General features: G+C 50.8%; 1 long non-coding RNA gene across 1 annotated transcript; it reads left to right on the top strand.

The window, feature by feature from the left end:
- The first annotated feature begins 3,456 nt into the window (after positions 1 to 3,456).
- LOC114615617 lies at positions 3,457 to 4,557 on the top strand. The gene is made up of 2 exons (XR_003710493.1): positions 3,457 to 3,581; positions 4,224 to 4,557. It is a non-coding gene; the product is annotated as an uncharacterized LOC114615617 (long non-coding RNA).
- Positions 4,558 to 19,146: the final 14,589 nt, after the last annotated feature.

Genomic DNA, 19,146 nt, shown 5'->3' with positions numbered 1-19,146 from the left:
CACTGGTTATCCACCTCAGGAAAGCCTGTGCACTGGTTATCCACCTCAGGAAAGCCTGTGCACTGGTTATCCACCTCAGGAAAGCCTGTGCACTGGTTATTCACCTCAGGAAAGCCTGCACACTGGTTATTCACCTCATCACTGTCACTTTCCTGGGAGGTTTTGCAAAGTGACTCCTATCCTTCCCTGCCCCTAGCCCATCTCTTCTGAATTTCCATTTCTCTGCACTCTTTCCAAAAAAATATCTTTGCTGGGTGTATGGGTGGCATTGGCTTATTTCACAAGTGACCCTGTTCCACTGACTTTCCTTATTAAAGTAGCTCACTGAATCGGGAGTGGAGTGGCAGTTGCACACCTTTAATCACAGAAAAAAAGGAGGCAGAGGCAGATGTATCTCCCAGAGCTCAAGGCTAGCCTGGTCTGAATAGGCTGCTTAATAGAGTGATCTTATCTCAAAAAAAAAAAAAAAAAGGTAGTCCATTGTATAGTGTCTTCCTGGAACCATTTATCATTTGATTAACACATCAAGCCCCTTTTGTGGGTCTTGCCCAGAGCTCATAACCAAGCAGTTCGTGCTAGCTATCAACATCCTGTCATTGTCATTTCTGGTCACTGGGGATGCCGTATGAACAAACCCAACCCAACCCCAGGCTTGAGAAGCCTCCCCCATGGTCTGGACTGTGGTTTTGCTGAAGATCACTTCTTACCTCCCCACACCTCCTCCCCCGTCCCTCCCTCAGTGTTCCAGCCCAGGTCCTCCACTGGCATCTCATCTTCAGGACAAGCTTAAAGTAGTGGCTACAAAGATGCCTGCTTTGTCAGATCCCAGGAGTGCCGGGACCAAACCTGGAATGTTCCAGGGAAACCGGTCAAATCAGTTTCACTGAGATCCTCTAGAAACTTCTTCCTCACCCACCACCAACATGGACAGCTCTGAGTCATCACTCACAATACGCTAAGGGCTAATGACAGGGTGACTCTCTGGCTAGAGAACTCCAACTGTCTTCAGGGTGGAGGGCCCAGGGCAGCAACTTCGAAAATACTTGTTAATTGCTCAGGAAGTTGAGAGTTCTTGACCTCATAGGTTTGCCTGACTCTCATCCTCTTACACTGTGAAGCCTAGTTCTGAGCCACCGGTCGCCCCTGCTAGTGAGGAGCAGTGGCCTTCCACAATGGCCAACAGCAAAGTAATTGCTTTTGAGAAGAAAAAGAAAGCAAAGTTCATTATTTTCTAAATTTGCTTTTCTATTGAGAATGTAGGAGTCTGAAGAGCTGTATTCAAATGTTCCCTCCCCTCAGGCCAAAGCCTGTTGATTGCGAAGCTCTCATCTCAGTCTCCCTCACTCCCTCAGGCCCCTCAGCCACAGCCGACTTTCTCCACTCTCACATTCTTGTCCTCTGATGCCCCAGCTTGACTCCTGTTTCCCTTCCCATTTCCTGGCACATTTTATTTTATTCACTTTCCAAGTCTTAGGATTCTTCCGAGTGGCCCCATTTCTCCTTCCACAGATACACACACACACACACACACACACACACACACAAACACACACACACCATATTCAACGCATTTCCTCTGGGCCCAGTGCATCGTCATCACACAGTCAACCCAACCAAGCATCCAATTGTCTCCTCCCAGGATCCAAACATAAGCCTGGCTCACAGCGGCTCTCAGTAAATGGCACCGTGGGACTAGATCATCTGTAAGAGTGCTTGCTAACAAGCTTAATGACCTGAGTTTGATCCCCAGAACCCACATATCAGAGGAGAGAGTGGACTCCTGCAAGTTGTCCTCTGACCTCAACATGCTATGGCACCTGCCATACATACCCTACAATCAATCAATCAATCAATAAATGTGGAGAGTAGCATGTGACTGCTTCACTGACGTATTAAATAGCCATGGAGTATTTGTTGAGAATCTACTAAGTGTCAAGCTTCTGGGCCGTGTCACCATTATGTCATTCAGCCTTAGGTCTGATCACTGCTGTCTTAGGTGCTATCTCAGAGGCTTGCTTGCTAACTTGTCAAAGAATGCACATTTAGAATGACACTGGGCTCAGAGACTCCAAACTCTGTTCCTTTTCTTCCTAATTTCGGGCTTTAAGCCACATAAATCCATGTTATCTCCAAAATTTAAACTCCAGAACTCAAGGCAAAATGTGTTTCTTTGACCTTAGGTAAGTCATTCTGCCATGCTTGGTCTCAGTTTTGTCAAAGGTAAACTGGGGATTGGGAGAAACTGTATAAACTACAAAGAGAGAAAAAGAGAGAGTTCAAATTCGGACAAGATTGAGCAGCTTTGTGTAGCAGATAGCCATGCTGGGGACTGACCGGGTACTGTGCAGTAACCACAGAACGAAGAACACCAGCCACAGCTAAGCTTGATTTTGTTTGTTCTACTGTGGGGTAAAAGGAATTTGTCATCAGCAGAAACGGCACTTGCACAGTCGACTGGCTGCTCTCTGGGAACAGGCTGCAGTATGATCCTGTCTGGTGGAGGATGACCCTGTCTGGTGGAAGGTTAGCCAAGGCTCCAGATAGCCTCACAGACAGCAGGTAGGTGCGGGCTGGGCCCGCTGGTGCTGTCCAGGGCCACCGAAATTCCTGATGAGCATTCTAACACCAAATTGAATCCCAAATTTTTTCTTTTCTAATATTTTATCCTTGAACTCACTCTATAGCAGGCCTTGGACATGCTGATCCTCCTGCCTCAGCTTCCTCGGTAAGCTTACAGGCTGGCATCACCACCAGGCCTAGCTCTGAATGGGTTTGAAAATAGGATATCTTCAGCTTGTTCACATGGTTATCCCTTCACCATAAGCTGAGAAACATCAAGCATTTGGCCGGTTTTTCCTCATCCTGGAAATGTGTGGAGCCAGTATGGCTTCAGCCTGGACAAGTATGCGCGGGCCCAGCAGCTATAAGCCACCGTGCGAGTGTTCTAGTGTGTGTGTGTGTGTGTGTGTGTGCAAAACGCTACTGAGCCTGCCAGAACTCTGGGTGTTTCTGGACACTGGGTGTTCATTAACTGGCTCCAGACATGGGCTGCCCTCTTTCCCCAGGGAGCTGACATCAGGCCAATTCCCATGAATCCCAGCAGCAGAGAGCTTTCCCAGGTTCGGCTGCCCATTCCTGCTTGCTGGGGGCATACCCAGGCTTTGCTAGGCCTCCTGCTCCCAGCCGTAAGCTCTCCCATGGCCCGAACCCCAGCTCACAGCTTCCTCTGCTGCTGACTGTGTTGCTTGGTCCTCGGTGCTGCCTTCTGGAGAGAGGCAGAGTCCTCATGATGATGTCCTCACAGGTTCACAGCAGCAAGAGAGAGAACACAGAACTGAGCATTAAAGGAGGGTGCTGGTGTGGACCTCCACAGATGAGGGTACGGGTGAAGGCTGACCCTCTCACCCACCCACACCCAACCCAGCACCCTGGCAATAGCCACTGGACCAATCTGAAACCATCTGGTGCCTCAGGTCAGGACTGCACAAGATCCGTGAACCAGGAGGTGGCGGTCCCTTAGTCCAGACAGGCCGTGTGACTGGAAGAGAGAGGGAGGGACACAGAGTCCTAGAAATCTCAAGGTGGGTATAAAGGTGGACTAGGGGTGGGCTGAGGAAAGCGTGGGCTTGTAGGAGAAGGAAGGACTAGTAGAGCCGAAAGGCCCGGAAGTCAGCTCCTGCTACCACAGGAAGCAGAGACTCAGGAGGCCTCTCATTGGTTTCCTTCCTTCCTGGCCCCGCCTTTGAGGAGCGCCTCTCACCCCAGAACACACAGCCGCCACCCCTCCTCCCAGCCTCCCCAGCGCAGGGGTGCCCTGCTCTGCTTAGACCCAGGGACACTTCCAGACCAGCTGTTTCCACCCAACAAGAGAGAGGGAAGAACCCCAAGTCACTGCTCCCCAATCTGGGGACCTCAGGGAAATGAGCTGGGTTCTAGACAGCACAGGAAAAATCGGCACATTCTGGGCCAAACAACCTGCAAATAAGCATTTCGTCTGCCTCGTACTGTCCACAGCCCTCTCTCCAAGACTCTGGGGTTCTCTCAGCCCCATATCCCACGTGAGAAGATGGCGGGTCTTACAGTTTGGCAGGTTTCCTCATTCCCTGCCCCTGTCCCTCCGACCTCCCTCGACCTCCCAGTATCCAGGTTTCTCAGCAGTCAGGGCTGAGGCTGTAGCCTTAGAGGCTGCATCCCCAACAGAACCTGTTCTCCTATTCCTTCAGGCCTCACAGGAGTAAGGAGGTGGCTGGAGAGAGCCTTGACACCTTGCAGAGATCCGAAGAGGCTCCAGGCTGAGCAGCAAGGGTCCACTCCTCTCTGGCAGGTCACCTGACTGAACCCAAGCAAGACCACATCCACACTGTTAGTTTTTGCCTTGGGGGAGAAAGCTCCTGGGGTCAGGCAGGGTGAGATCCAAGAGAAACAGCAGGAGGATGTATAAACCCTGAACCCAGATCAGCAGCTGGTTTAGAACACAGCACCCCAGGGAGCCAAATGTCAATAGGGGAGTATCAGAAGCTGCACTGCTGGGTTCACAAACAGGCTCTTTCCCAGGGATTGCCTCTGTCCTCTGTTCCTGAGTCCTGTTGGGCTGTCCTGTGTAGAGGATCCATAGTAACACTCTAGCTCCTATCCTGACAGGACTGGGGTGACACATCTGTCATCAGTTGTCTGGGACAGCAGCAGCAGCTCACCCTAGTTAGCCCTGTGTCTCCGATTTCTCGGTGGTCTTCTCTCCTAGCCCCAAATCAGGGCTTCCCCAAGCTTGGCCCAGACTCAAACAACCTGGCCACAGCTCCTAGGGTAGAGAGGAAGCCACCCTCCAGCCTGACAATGCCTGCAACAGGAAATTCTTCAGCAGCTTTCAAAGGCACAGTCACCAGGGGAAGGAAGTCTCATGGGGTGAAGCCCAAGGTAGGCCTAGGCTTTCCAGAGGATGGAAGAAATGAGAACAGGCCTGGAGCCTGAGGAGAGGACCACCCACTGCCTGTGGCCTCACTATACCATCCAGAGTGCACAGTGAGCTGTCCTGGGCTGCTCTGAAGCCATCACCGGAGGACAGCCGAACCAGTAACCTTTTCCACACTAGTCACACTGATTCCAGTCTAGCCTCCAGGGGTTGGGGATAAGGTCTATGAGTGCCCAGCCCTCTGACACCAAGCAATACTTCAGCCCCAGCTCCAAGGTGAACCTCTCTTCCTTCCACACTTGAATGTCAGCAACAAGGCACCTCCATTCGAGTATACCTGTATTCCTCCGAACTCCTGTCTGTCAGTCGACTTTTCCTAACTGCTCTCAGAGAGACAATAGTGAGTCTGACGGTGACTGGGATAAAGTCAGGCCCACAACCACTCTCCATATCAACTGAAACAGGGAATCCCAGGAAAGTGGGGTAAAGGCCACATGTGCCTCTTGCCTTCGTTCCAGGCAGGGGGGCTAATGGCAGGAGCACGGACATCTGTGTTCGTCCTCTGCCCTTTGTTAATGTGATTTAGTGGGTGAGCCATGAGATCTAGGGAGGAGGGGAGACGGTGTCTACGCAGTCACCATTTAACAGACCAGGAAGTGGTTGGGCTCAAGGCTCAGGAAGGGACAGAGCTGGGATGGAACCCAGGGTCGACTACCCCAAAGCAAGCACCTTGAGCCACTGTTCTGGTCATTATTTTGTCATCCCCAAGTGTCTCCTCAGTCATGGGGACAGAGGTGAGTCCATAGAGTCGAGACTGCCTGGCTGTTTTCTGATCCTTCACTCATGCCCTGTAGCGAGTCCGTCAGTGGCATCAGTAGAGTATTTATGGCAGGTCTCTCTTGAAATTGGGAAGTGGGAAGTGAGCCTGGCGGTGGTGGCGCACACCTTTAATCCCAGCACTTGGGAGGCAGAGGCAGGAGGATTTCTGAGTTCGAGGCCAGCCTGGTCTACAGAGTGAGTTCCAGGACAGCCAGGGCTACAGAGAAACCCTGTCTCAAAAAACCAAAAAAAAGAAAAGAAAAGAAAAAAAATTGGGAAGTGGACTTCTCTTGAGTCCTGTGAACTCACTGCTGCTGGCCTCTCTCTGAGCTTTTGTCTTAGTTAGGGTTTTACTGCTGTGAACAGACACCATAACCAAGGCAAGATATTATAAAGGACAGCATTTAATTGGGGCTGGCTCACAGGTTCAGAGGTTCAGTCCATTATCGTCAAGGCAAGAGCATAGCAGCATCCAGGCAGGTGTGGTTCAGGAGGAGCTGAGAGTTCTACATCTTCATCTGAAGGCTGCTAGTGGAAGACTCACTTCCAGGCAGCTAGAGTGAGGGTCTTAAAGCCCACACCCACAGTGACACACCCACTCCAACAGGGCCACACATTCTAACCGTGCCACTCCCTGGGCCAAGCATATACAAACCATCACAGCTTTGTTTGAACAGGGAAGAGGGAGCAAAACCAGATTCTACTGGGGACACTTGCTGCCAGTCAGACGTTCATTCCAGAATTTAAAAAAGACAAAACACTTTATTTTTCCTGTGGGTGCACTGGAGATGTCTCTGTGACATGAGTGTAGGCCACTGGGATGTCTTCAGCTCTGAGCTCCTGGGGTGTGATTGAGCGTCCTTAGAGGGGCCCTGCCTAGAATTCTGGACACTTATTCTTCTACCCTTGACCCTGAATCTCTGACTCCTGAGGCAAAAAGAACTCTGCTAGGCCCATCTCGGATGTCCAATATAGTCCATCTGGTGGGTAACAGTCAGAAAGATCAGAAGACATAAGGTGTCTGCATGGGCGTACTTCTAGAAGTTTCCCTTCTAACAGACAGCTCAAATGCCCTTCAGGAGAACGAGCAAATGAGTTGATTCTGTGTGTGAGAAAGGGTGATCTACAGTGCATGACAATGAACATAGGCCTCATGGTTATTTCTCTACTGAGAAAGAGACCACACAAAAGAGGTCCCCACCAGGTCCCCACCTCTCTAAATGCCGAGAGCGGAAGACTATGACGCAGGCGCTGCCTCTTGCCCTGTGACGGAGGCATATCTTCTGAGAGCTCACAGAAGTCTGTAGGCTGCTGAAGTGAGTCACATGTTTGTATGTGTGGCGTGGTGTACTTGACATATGTAACACTCCATCTGGCTCCACACCGAGATTTGCAAACTTTATTATGTGTTAGCTTCTGCCCACCCACAGAGAAGTCAAAAATATGAGGTCATTTTTATATAGCTTAGGTTTTGTTTCAGATTCATTTTAGAAAAAGCTGGCGTGCTCCAGTCTAACCCAGGTCTGCCTTATTTGAGGCAGTACTACAATAATAGCAGCGTCCTCCTCAATGTCTTGGTTGACTCAAAGGCACGCATGCAAGGCTGACTACCCGTGCGCGTGCGTGCGCACACGTGCACACACACACACACACACACACACACACACTCTTATGTGTGTGGGTCTACAGCACTCACATATTGTATATATTTAATTAGTTCATAAACTACCAGGGGACAGTGATTGTTCGTGAAATTCCCACTAAACTGGTGAGGCACACCTTTAATCCCAGTACCGGGGGTGGGGGACAGTGCTGGTGAATCTCTGTGAGTTTAAGACCAACCTGGTCTACAGAGTGAATTCCATTCTTGGGATTGGAAATATACCAATAAAATATTGAAATCCCTATGGTGGCCGGGATGCCAGTCAAGGCTTGGGACAGTAGGTACCAGTGGTAGAAAAGACAGTTTCTAACTTGCACCGATGTGTTTATGAGCATGCTCCTGGCCTCACAGGCTGGACCTCAAGCTGTATGTCCGTGGGGTTGGGCAGGAAGGTAGACCTACACACAGCTCTTTCTTACCATATGACATTTACAGTCCAGGTGTGCTAACTACTTGCTGTTAAACCATGTGCTTCCCGAGGAAGCAGGGAAACCCCTCAAGAGGGCAGGTTACTTGGAGAGCCAGCGTGCTAAAAGGTTGGCGAGCTGCAGAATGGGCGAATGCTGCCCCTGGCGCAATGGCCATTCTTGGTCGTCAGCCTCACATACCTCCAAAGAGGTTGCCTCAATAAGATTGGCCTGTGGGCATGTCTGTGGGGTACAGCTCGGCTCACTCTGGGCAGTACCATCCCTAAGCAGGTGGGCCTGGGCAGGCCAGGGGAGGCAAACCGTAAGCAGCATTCCTCCGTGGTCTCTGCTTCCTCCAGGTTTCCACCTTGGGTTTCCTCCATGATAGACTGCATAACTTGTAAGCCAAGCAAACCCTTTCCTCTCCCCGTTTGCTTTTGGCCAATGTTTCACCAGAGCAACAGAAAAGCAAACTATAGCACGTGGTTGTGCCCTGGCTCACTAAATCTTGCATGTGTACATGAATGTGTACACACACACACACACACACACACACACACACACACACACACACACGGCAAAGACTAAGTAGTCTATCCCAGTTGGACAAAAAGGATTTTAGGTCTGTCCTTGCCTCTCGTCGAGCCCCTTTTATTCTCATTTTATAAGATGAGATAATCCAGTCTACGTCAGCCAGCCAGTGAATTAATTGAATGAAATGGGCCAGTGTTTGCTGGACCCCGGCGTCTGTGGAATAAATAGTAGCTACTAGAATTAAGTGGAGAGCAAGAGAGGGTGGACGCATTCAAAAGGAGGCACTCACCCACTCTTCACTCCTGCCGCAAGTATTGCTCGCCCACTTCCTCAGCTCACAGACAGAGCTTCAAACTCCTACACCTTCTGCCAAACAGGACTCACCCCACCATCAAACCCCAGCTCACCTCCTTCCACGAGCTTTCCAGGAGATTCTGTGGGCTGCTGGCAAGCCTTGCATCAGCCCTCCACTCCCTAGGGCTCCTAGAGCCAGATCTCACAATCTTCTGTCTCAGACACGAAGCTGTCTCTAGCTTAAGATCCAAGCCCTGGCCACTCCAGAGCCCCTTACATGTGACCTTGCTCCGCCGAGGTCCATCTGTCCCTTAATGCCCCTGGTCTGGTTTCAACTCCGATGACAACCAAATCAACTCTTACACATCTCAGCTTTGGTACCACTTCCTCCAGGAAGCCCTCCTCAGCCCCCTCACTGAAACGGCTCTGATTTGACCCCTCGAAGTCCAGTGACTCCCTTCAAACACCACGTGCTTGCAGTGGTGAAGGAAGGAGACCTCCTAACAATGGTCACCAGAAAGACCAAGTTCAGCTAAAATGGCAGGCACACTGTTTCCCCATAAAGTTCTCTACACTTAGCCCAATGCCATGTACGGAGCAGAAACTTAAATGCTTGTTAAGTGGGTGTATTTGTTGATTTATTTATTTATTTATTTATTTATTTATTTAATTTATTTAATGTATATGAGTACGTCATTGCTCTCTTCAGACATACCAGAAGAAGGCCTCAGATCCCATTGCCGATAGTTGTGATCCACTATATGGTTGCTGGGAATTGAACTCAGGACCTCTGGAAGCACAGTCAGTGTTTCCATCTCTCCAGCCCTTATTTTTGTTCAATGGATGAATTAATGAATACAGCCTCGTCCCACCATCCTCACCTCCCCGCAGAGACCTGTGTCTACAGAACCTCAGGAGCCAAGGAGAGCAGACTTAAGGACTGTCTGGCTCCTACTAGGATCTATTTATTTTTATGTATTACATGTGTGAGTGTATGTGTGTGTGTGCACATATATGTTCATCCGTGTATGCAAGTGTGCGTGTACATGCCTGTGGAGGTCAGAGGTCATCAGCAGGTGTCCGTTCCACCTTAGTTTTTTGAGACAGTGTCTCTCACTGAGTTTGGAGTTCATAAAGTCAGCTTAGGCCAGCTGGCCAGGACTCTCCGGAGTTCTCCTGCCTCAGCTTCCCCACAGAAGTACAGGGCATCACACTTGGGTTTTCCTTTGAGGTCTGGGGAATCCCAGTTTGGTTCTGCACTTGCATAGCAAGCTGTTTACTGCCGGAGCAGTTTCCCCGACCCCATAGTTTATTTCTGTGACGTTTTTCCTGTGTACAGATAAGCCACTGTTTCATAAACTACAAAGTTCTACTACCCCTTCCCAAGGGATTCATTCTTCAAAAAGGAAGAGGGCCAAGGGTTCTGCCACTGGGAAAGACAGCACACCAACCAGCCTCCTCCTCCGCAGCCACTGTAGTCTAACTGTTCCCAGTATTTGCTTTGAAGTCCACCTGGCAATTTGTAGGCTGGGAGTCCTTGCGGCATGATCCCCAGTTCTGGGGTCCTACTCCTGTTCTGAGACCTTCCCTCACCCCTAAACCAGAAGTCTGGTCCTCTCTCCTACAGACTGTTGGACACATTGCTTCTTTTCTCTGAGCCTGGGTCTTCTTTGGTCATATGGAACAAGAGCCATCATATCTGAGCCTCCTGCCTCAGTGGGCTGTCAGTCAACCTGGGAGGTGGACAGGAGTTGGAGGATTGCCAGGGTCAGAGGCGGGAGAGCTGAGATGTAAAGATTGACAGCCAGGGACTCAGATCCAGCAGACTGGACCTGGTGTACAGCCTCCGTGGCCTAGGGAAGTGTGAGGCGTCATCAATGAGCACAGCAGGAAGAGCTTGGAGAGGCAAAGGAGGTGCTAAGAGGGCATCAGGTGTTACCAGTGCTCTTTTACCTCACCCATCACAGGTGCACAGGCTCCGGGGACACAGGGTGTGTAGCAGTAAGCAACAGGGACTTGAAGACTCTTGGGTTTCTGACTGGAAACAGTTGGAACAACTGACGTGAGCAAACTAAGCACAGTTAATATCTTTAAGAAGTGCTTAAACAAAAGGCGCTTGGTGGGAAAGTTGCTTTAGCACATGGGTTTCTGGCAAGAGGCCACATAAAGCAGAAACAAGGGAGAGGACTGGAGAGGAGAGCCCAGAGTCTTCCCCTAGAGGAGCAGCAAAGCCTGATGACTGTCTTCATCTTCAGTGTGGGAATGGGGAAGTCCTGGGGGATGTAAATCCATGACAAATGTCCAGCAGGTACTGGGCGCAAAACACTCTGGCATGCCTCCCGACACCTCATCCCATTTGGTTCACATAGAAGTGGAGACAGGCTCTCCAGACCTGGACCCACTTCCGTCTCTGGTCCAGGGCCTGCCTTCCAGGTCATAGAACTGCACTCTCATCATCTCTTCTGGGTCCCCTGAGAATGGTGTGGGCTCTGGGGACAGGAGTGTGCTTTATTTAAGCAAGAAAATCTCTAGTTCCTGGAGGGTGAGATTCCTCAACCCCACCTTTTAGCGGTGGGACCCCTGCTGGGCTAGAGAAAATAACCGTTGTATGTATATGTATACGTCATTTAACTCTTCACCCACCAGGGAGTCAGATAAGGGACTAAGTAAGCCCCAGGGGGGTTCCAAGCCAGAAAGAGGGAAAGTCTAGGCTGGAAAACACAGTCTGAAGTCCAAAGTCCCTGCCCTCTGTAGGGACCATACTTATCATAAACAAACAAATACCAACTGAATCCTGACACCAGCTGGAATTGAATTTTAGATAAATGAGGAATACTTTTAAAGAATCTATGGCCTCCAAATATCATACAGGAAGTTGAACATAAAAAACAACTCCCGGGCAGTAGTGGCACACGCCTTTAACCCCAGCACTTGGGAGGCAGAGGCAGGCAGATTTCTGAGTTCGAGGCCAGTCAGGTCTACAGAGTGAGTTCCAGGACAGCCCGGGCTATAAAGAGAAACCCTGTCTCAAAAAAACCAAAAAACAAACAAACAAACAAAACAAAAACCCAACAGCTCCCTATTTGCCTGAAATTTCAGTAGCTGGTGCCTTTCGTTTCTCCCGGCAGTCCTGGATCTCAGCTACTCTGTGATACTACTCTCAGACCTTCAGACCTCATGAAGCATTGGGGAAAAGCAGAAGCCAAGGCTACAGGGAGCGTCGAATGTTCCCACTGCACTCCTGGCTCAAGCAGAGATTTGACTTGAAGGTCAACGAAGGTCAACTGGCCTTTTCCTTTTCCCGGAATTAGGCAAAAGGATCTCCCCCAGGGGATTGATTTCACAGAGACACAGATCTGACCCTCCTCTACCCAAGCACACCCTTGTAGGAGGGGCAGCCTCAAGGCCAAGAGGTCCCCACCCAGAATCGGCTTCTTCCACCACACTCTAGTACCGAGAAACCCCCACCATCCCCTGAAGCTCATGCCCCAGGGCACTCTGGGCCTTTTCACAGGCTGTTCTGTGAATGCAGAGCCTGCGTTGGAACACCCTGGCTGGACCTAGCAGGCAGAGCACAGGGTTCAGGGTCTCAGACACACAGGGCGTTTTTTAGTATATCTCAAATATTGCAACCTTCACTGGGTCCAAGGAGTTACCTCAGCTGCTGTTTGCTACTAGAGAGTATGAACTGTCATGTCCTCACAGGCATTGCTGGCCTCTGGGGGCACAGGGAGAGGAAGGGAAGGAGTGGGTTGTGGTCTTCAAATCTGTTCTCTTGTGTCTAGCTCACGTACACAAGGCCAGTGGCCCAGCCCGTTGCTCAGCCTGCCCTGACCACCAGCAAGCCCCCAAGGGACTGGAGCACCACAAAGACTTCACCCCCTGCTCCCTCACTACCTCTAAACTGTGGCTCCCCATCTTTGCCCAATGTTAGCTCTCCCCATGAGGCTCACAGATGGGCCACACAGAGACTCCATGATGGTTGCTCAGGTCTAGATAAATTTGCTCCAGATACTTGACAAAGTGGGTGTGGTCCTGGTACCTGGCTGACTTCTCTGGGTACCCTCTATATGGGAGGCCCTCAGCCGTTACCCGGGTGGCTTAGACCTTAGTGGGAAGGCCTTTGAACTGGGTGGGCATGCATCCAGGTCTGGGGGCAGCATCATTACAGAAACAGTCTTGCCACTTGACTTGTCAGAGTTCCTATCTCAGAACCTGTACTAACATTGAATAGAGCCTCCTCCTGTAGGCTGAAGGTTACTGGGCTCTACAGCCATTAGACCCGACTCCCGACTTCCTTCCTAGGGTGGGTCTGATGACCACAGAAATAGAAGCACAGCTTCATCGGGTTGGTCCTTCCAGCTAGACTCATGTCACACTGCTATGTCTCACATAACCTATCTCCAGATGAGGAATCACACACTTATACCCCACTCATATACATAGCTGCTGACACTCACACCGCCTTCATCTCATACCTGCTTACACACTCACACCCATACACACATCCATACCCTTACCTGACACACTTCTTCTGCAGAAGGGGTAAAGCAGGTAGCCTATAGGCTTTCTTAGTCCCCTACTGTCCCTGATCAGGAGCCTGTGAGCAGTGGGTGCCCTATGCACTGAGCATTCTCTTCTAGCCTGGTGTACAGAAGCATGTCTGGCAGGCAAGAGTGCAGTGACTTCTGGGACAGTGTGGGCTCCCTAGTGAGACACTGATCAAATGAATAACAACAAAACCTTTTCTCCTTGACCTTTAGAAAGTTAGCACCGGGCCGGGCGGTGGTGGCGCACGCCTTTAATCCCAGCACTTGGGAGGCAGAGGCAGGCGGATTTCCGAGTTCGAGGCCAGCCTGGTCTACAGAGTGAGTTCCAGGACAGCCCAGGCTATAAGAGAAACCCTGTCTCGAAAAACCAAAAAAAAAAAAAAAGAAAGAAAGAAAGAAAAGAAAGTTAGCACCACCCCCTTCTCAACTCCTACACCCTTTTAATTCCTCAATAAAGCCCCACACCTCATCAACACCCCCAAAGTCCCAGAGCTAAGGAAGGCCACCCCAAGCAGGCTGGACAGGACACAAGATTCCTCATGCCCTGCCACCTCTGACTGCTCCTTTGCTAGGCCTGTGAGCTTGGGGACCCTCATGGGAACGTGAAGGGACCTTGCGCTCAGGGGTGTGGATATCTTGACATCCAGATACATCTGTGGGGCCCAGGCCTGAGCTGGTCCACATCTGACCAGACAAAACCTGTTCTGCAGTGTACCCTGCCCACTGGGCTCAGTTTTGGGTCTTACTCAGTTCTCATCCATCCCTCCCTCCCCCACCTCTGCCCAGGACTCCCTCTGATTCTGCAGGTCTTTGTAAGCCTTCCTGGTACCCACCTCTTAGACCTGTCAGCTCCCTAAGTGGCTTTAATAAAGCCCTTGTCTTGCCTGGCAGCTTGTGACAGGCAGGGCCTTTCAGAAATCCCTTCTGAAAAGAAGCCATACTCAGAGGGCAGATGGACAGGTCAGGGAGGGGGAGGTAAAACAGCTCACCTGAATGGGAGAAGAGATGGGGGAGGGTCAGAGAGGGGGTGTCTGAAATGTGAGCAGAGAGAGAACAAGGCCCTGGTGGCAAGGACAGGGCAGGTTCGCTCCTGGAAGGAATGACAAAGAAACTTCCTGCACTGTGGTAATGTCTGCCAGGAGCTAAGAGGCGAAAAGACCGCCCTCTGGTCTCCCTAGAAAAATCCTCAGGGACGAGGGGGTTTTGTTTTGTTTTAAGATAGAGTCTTTCTATATGGCCCTGGCTGACCCCGAACTCAGAGAGCCGACTGCCTCTGCCTCCCAAGTGCTGGGATTAAAGAAAGACATGTACCACCACGCCTAGCTAGAGATGAGTGTCTTTACCGAGGTAGGGAGACTCCCCAATGGCCTTCACAGGATGGCCTATGGGCCCAAGGGGTGCACCCACCCCCAGTGTACATGTGCGCACAAACACATGCCACCGCAGCACAGCACCAAAGCAGGGTGAACCTGCCTCAGGCTGCCTCACTCCGGAAGACAGGGTGAAGCAGGCATGGAAGTCAGGTGGGAAGGGCCCAGGGTTAGCCAACCCATTGTGCCTGCTCTGTTCGCTTAGAATATTGGTCACTGTGCACTCGACTTACCTTCCCTTCCTTTCCATTGGTCTTCTCCCACAACCCCTGCCCAGCACAGGCCAGTGTGCAATGCTGTCTTCCTTCAAGGGACCTGCCTGACTCCGGCTTTCAGCTCATTCAGTCAGCCCAGGTGCTTGCTGCCTGTGAAGCCTGTTGAGTCCTGACCCGATGACTCTAGCTACTGCTTACAGTGCTAAGATGTGTCCGCAGCCTACTGCTGCACTGAGTAAGGACAGGGGTGTGTCTTCTGTGTGCTTCCTTCTGGGACACAAACAAGGCTCATCGCCCTGGCTTCTACCACCGTCTTATTTTTAATCATCATCACTGTTGGGTAAGTCCTCCCACGGGCAGTGCTCGGTGAGGGATGTTGGCGTGCCGCACACTTCCTGCACACAGTTTACAGGACACCTGGTGGGGTTGGTTCTGTATGTACCTTGTCTCCCTTTGGTATCCTTCTATCTCTGGACACCCGGGTTGGCTCTCTCAGCTGTTGTGAATAGAACTTCGGGAAACACTGATCCACAAGTGTCACTGACACGCAAGTGTCTGTGGTGTGTTGCCTTGTAGTCTTTGGGGTAAGTATCAAATCTACCTTTCATTTCAAAGCAGAGGGATGCTGGCTGAGCACAGCAAAGGTAGCAGGTAGGGGTTCGGCAACATCCTGTGTCAACTCCTCCAGGTCTCCTGAGAGCAGACTCTCACGTGGCTTTCAGAGCACCAGCTCCCTCTTGCCTCCTTCTCTTGACTTCCTGACAAGGTGGCGCTCCAGGTTCAGCCTTGACCTTGTCCTGTCCATAGCAGTACTGTTGAGATGTCTCTCACCCTCTCCAGAACCAACCCTCACCCCTCACTTCCCAGCCCAGATCGACCTATGACTCGGCAGACTCTGCTCCTGCTTCATCCTGCCAGGGGAGCCCAAGGTCTCACATGGCTGGATCTCCTCAGCACCCAAAGCTTACTCTTCTTCCCAAGTGGAGGGATTCTCCACTGAGGATCCCTCCTCCCAATCCTGTTCACCTCTCTTCTCTGCCCCCACTGAAGGGTGCTCCATCTTCACAATCCTCCTCCTTCCCTCTTCCCCATCCCCACTGAAGAGTGCTCCATCTTCTCGGTGGCCATAGACTCCTTATTCTAAAGGAATATTCTGAATCCAATCCATCCAGAGATCCTATGGCTGTCTCCTCAGCTCTATGCAGAGTCCTCCCTGCTCCACGCTGCTGTCCCCCCTTGGGACTCTTAGCTGCTCTTCCATTGCAACTTCCAATTTCACTTCCTGCTCTCCTTCTGCTCCTCAGACACACAGGCTTCTGTCTGTCTCTTCAGCCTCTGCCTGGATGACTGTCCCGGTAATCCATAGGAAAAGGCTACCCTAACAGCCCTGTCTAGATTGCAGCTGTCACCAGCACAGTGACACACCTCACTTACATCGTTAGGATCTAACTCACTCACGGCTAGCCATTCTTTACCGCCTCCCAACTCCACTAGAAGCAACCCAAGGTCAGGAATCTTTGTCCCAAGCATCTAGCACATAGTAAGTCTTCAATAAGCACTGGCTGAAAGACCCAATTATTTTCTCCCCTCACCTCTCCTTACTGGAACTTTCCGAGACCATGTCTAGGAGGTTGACCAGGTGGACATGCGGTGTTTTCTTAGCCCAGTGACCTGGGACCAAGGAAAGGAAGGGCTTAGAAAGCCAGGAAGCTGTGTGGGGAAGTTTGGCTGGTCCCACTAACAAAATAAGAGCCAGCTGTAAATTCTGTGGACCTCACTATGACTTTGGATGGAGTGGACCCCTCCTTACTTGCTGGTCTCCTGTCCCAAACACAAGAGGCCCAGCAGAGCTTGTCCATCCTGCCTTCACACCCCCCAGCCTAGAGTGTGCCCCACCTACTGCCCCAGCCAGTTTCCTCCCCTTTACTCCCCAATGCTTCTCCAAACATCTGCAGGAGCCCCCACTCACAGACATCAAAGAACACCTGCTACGATCTGAGCAACTTAAATAGCCCCCAGACATACAAGCGGATGGACGGACAGACAGACAGGAACTGCTCTGGAGGCTATGGGCTCCCTGCAAATCCTAGCTCCGCTCACAGGGAATTCTGCAGATAAGAAGTCTCCACACTCCCAGGACATTCATTTTCTCATCCGAAGGAGAGAAGAAACAAACGCTGCTGCCTTCGGGGTTGTCTGGAGGTTGTGTGTGTAGGAACTCAGCTACTGGGCCCATCTCCAGGACGCACAGTGAAGGAATCCTCACAGGGACTCCATCCACCCTAGGCCACCATGTTGGTGGCAGGACTGGGCTTCCAGAACTGCTGCCACATTCCTGCCTCTGTGTGGCAGACGGAGGGGATGGCATGTGACCAGGAAGAACCCCAGAAATAATCCTAAATTCTTACCGGGAAATTAATGGCATTTATTAGTTTTAGACATCTGTGAGGTTCACCTGTGAAAACCCTGTAGAGTGAGGGGTGGAAGTGAAGACGGTGTGTGGGTGTGTGTGTGTGTGTGTGTGTGTGTGTGTGTGTGTGTGTGTTTCTGACCACAGAAAGCAAAATGATCAAGAGCTAACCAGGTGTTTGGGAAGGCCAAAGATAAAGGATATTATTCATCTCGTTTCAACCATTTACAAGATAAAAGAGGCCGGGTGGGAACAGACCGGCTCTGTAAGTTCTATGTGGACTGTACTCAACTTCCTTTGTTGGCTCACCCATCCACTCTTCCACTACACCCTAGCCAGGAGACGAAATGATGCCCTATCCACCCATAAATGCCATTACAATAGGCTCTCTCTTTCTCTTTGTCAGAGGTCATCCAGGACAGATAAGGCACAGGGCAAGGGTCGGGGCAGGAAATGGTTCTTACTTTTCCCACCAACTATTGATCCAGGCACTGGAGATGTGGTCAGAAAGGTTCCCAAGAGTACTGAGTTTAGGACTCTCTAATAAAATGTAGGCTTTGGGGGACACTGGGTGCTTCCCTTGGGACAATGTAGCTATTACTTTAGAGAATGTAGCCTCTGGCTCTCCCTTCTTGCCTCTTTCACCCTCTTACTAGGGGTGGGAGGTAAGGTGGTGGTTACAGGCCCTGACTCAGATCTCCCTCACAAGTGTAACACAGACAAGAATATAGAAGCAGTGCACACTTATCACAATGGTGCCTGGCACAGAAGACTGGGCTTTCCACCTCCAGAGGGAAAACTGCCTGCCCTTGGGCTGCCATGTTGGAAACCCCAATCCCGTGGGGAGACTTCATGCACTGGGTAACAGTAACGGAGCCTGAGTCTGAACAACTCTGGCTTAGGCACCAAGCATTCGAGTTAAGATGTGTCCAGAGGATTCAGTCTGAGAGTCACCCCGGTCATTTAAGCTGTCCAAGTCATGTAGGCTGAGGCCAGAGACACTGGATGGACCACAAATAAGCTATCCCTGTGATGCTATCTTCAAGTTCCCAACCAGAGCTGAACGTCTACAGTTTGTGTTCTGTTTACTCACCCTCAGATCAGAGCAGCTCTTAGGAAGGGTTATGGGGAAGAGCATTTCAAAGGGGAGCAGCCAGTTCCAAGGAATCTGGCACATAGAAAACCATCCAACAGAGAGAGAAGCCCCGGACAGTTTCTCAAGCATAGAAGTATTTAACACAGGGGCTCAGATCCCGAAAGAACCACCGGAAGGGCTTAACTGAAGTCAGCCAAGCACCTGTACCTTTTAAATTCGTCATCAGCTTCCAGGGAGTTAGGAAGTTGCCAGAAGGACTGGAAACACCTCAGACTCAACCTAGGGGGATGGGCGAGGCAGATCTGTGACCCTCTGGGAAGCTGAGGATCATGTCCACCTTGTCCTGATGGAGAAACCACAGTGTTACTCCGTTTCTCTTCTACTTTAAAACCTCTGAGAGGAGTCTGTTGATTGCGGAAACTTAACCAGCAAACAGCTGTAGGAAATACAGTCTCAGGCTTTTTTGTGGTGAAGACTGGAGAAGAAACGGACCTCAGCACTCCTGGCCTTCCTTTCTCAGGCCTCCTCCCCATTGGAGGGCTTGTCCCCCACCTTCCATGCCACTCTGTCCCTGATTATTAGATATGCCACTTCTTGTCTTATTTTTGTTTCCTGCTGTCATGATATCAGCTCACAATTCCAGGTACAGTCCATCACAGCGGAGAAGTACCCGGGACCTTGGGGGAGCTGGTCACATGGCAGCCATAATCAGGAGCAGAGAACAAAGAATGTAGAGGGACCTATGGTGTGTGTGGTGTGCTCCTCTTCTCCAGTTTTACACAGTCCTGGATCCCAGTCAAGGATTGCTGCTACCCATGTTGGTATGCAATGCCCATGTTGGTATGCAATGCCCATGTTGGTATGCAATGCCCATGTTGG

The sequence above is a fragment of the Grammomys surdaster genome, unplaced genomic scaffold, assembly GCF_004785775.1.
Source record: "Grammomys surdaster isolate TR1022 unplaced genomic scaffold, NIH_TR_1.0 130, whole genome shotgun sequence".
Classification (NCBI taxonomy): Eukaryota; Metazoa; Chordata; class Mammalia; order Rodentia; family Muridae; genus Grammomys; species Grammomys surdaster.
The sequence above is the reverse complement of the archived record's forward strand: the minus strand, read 5'-3'. Positions and strand labels throughout refer to the sequence as shown.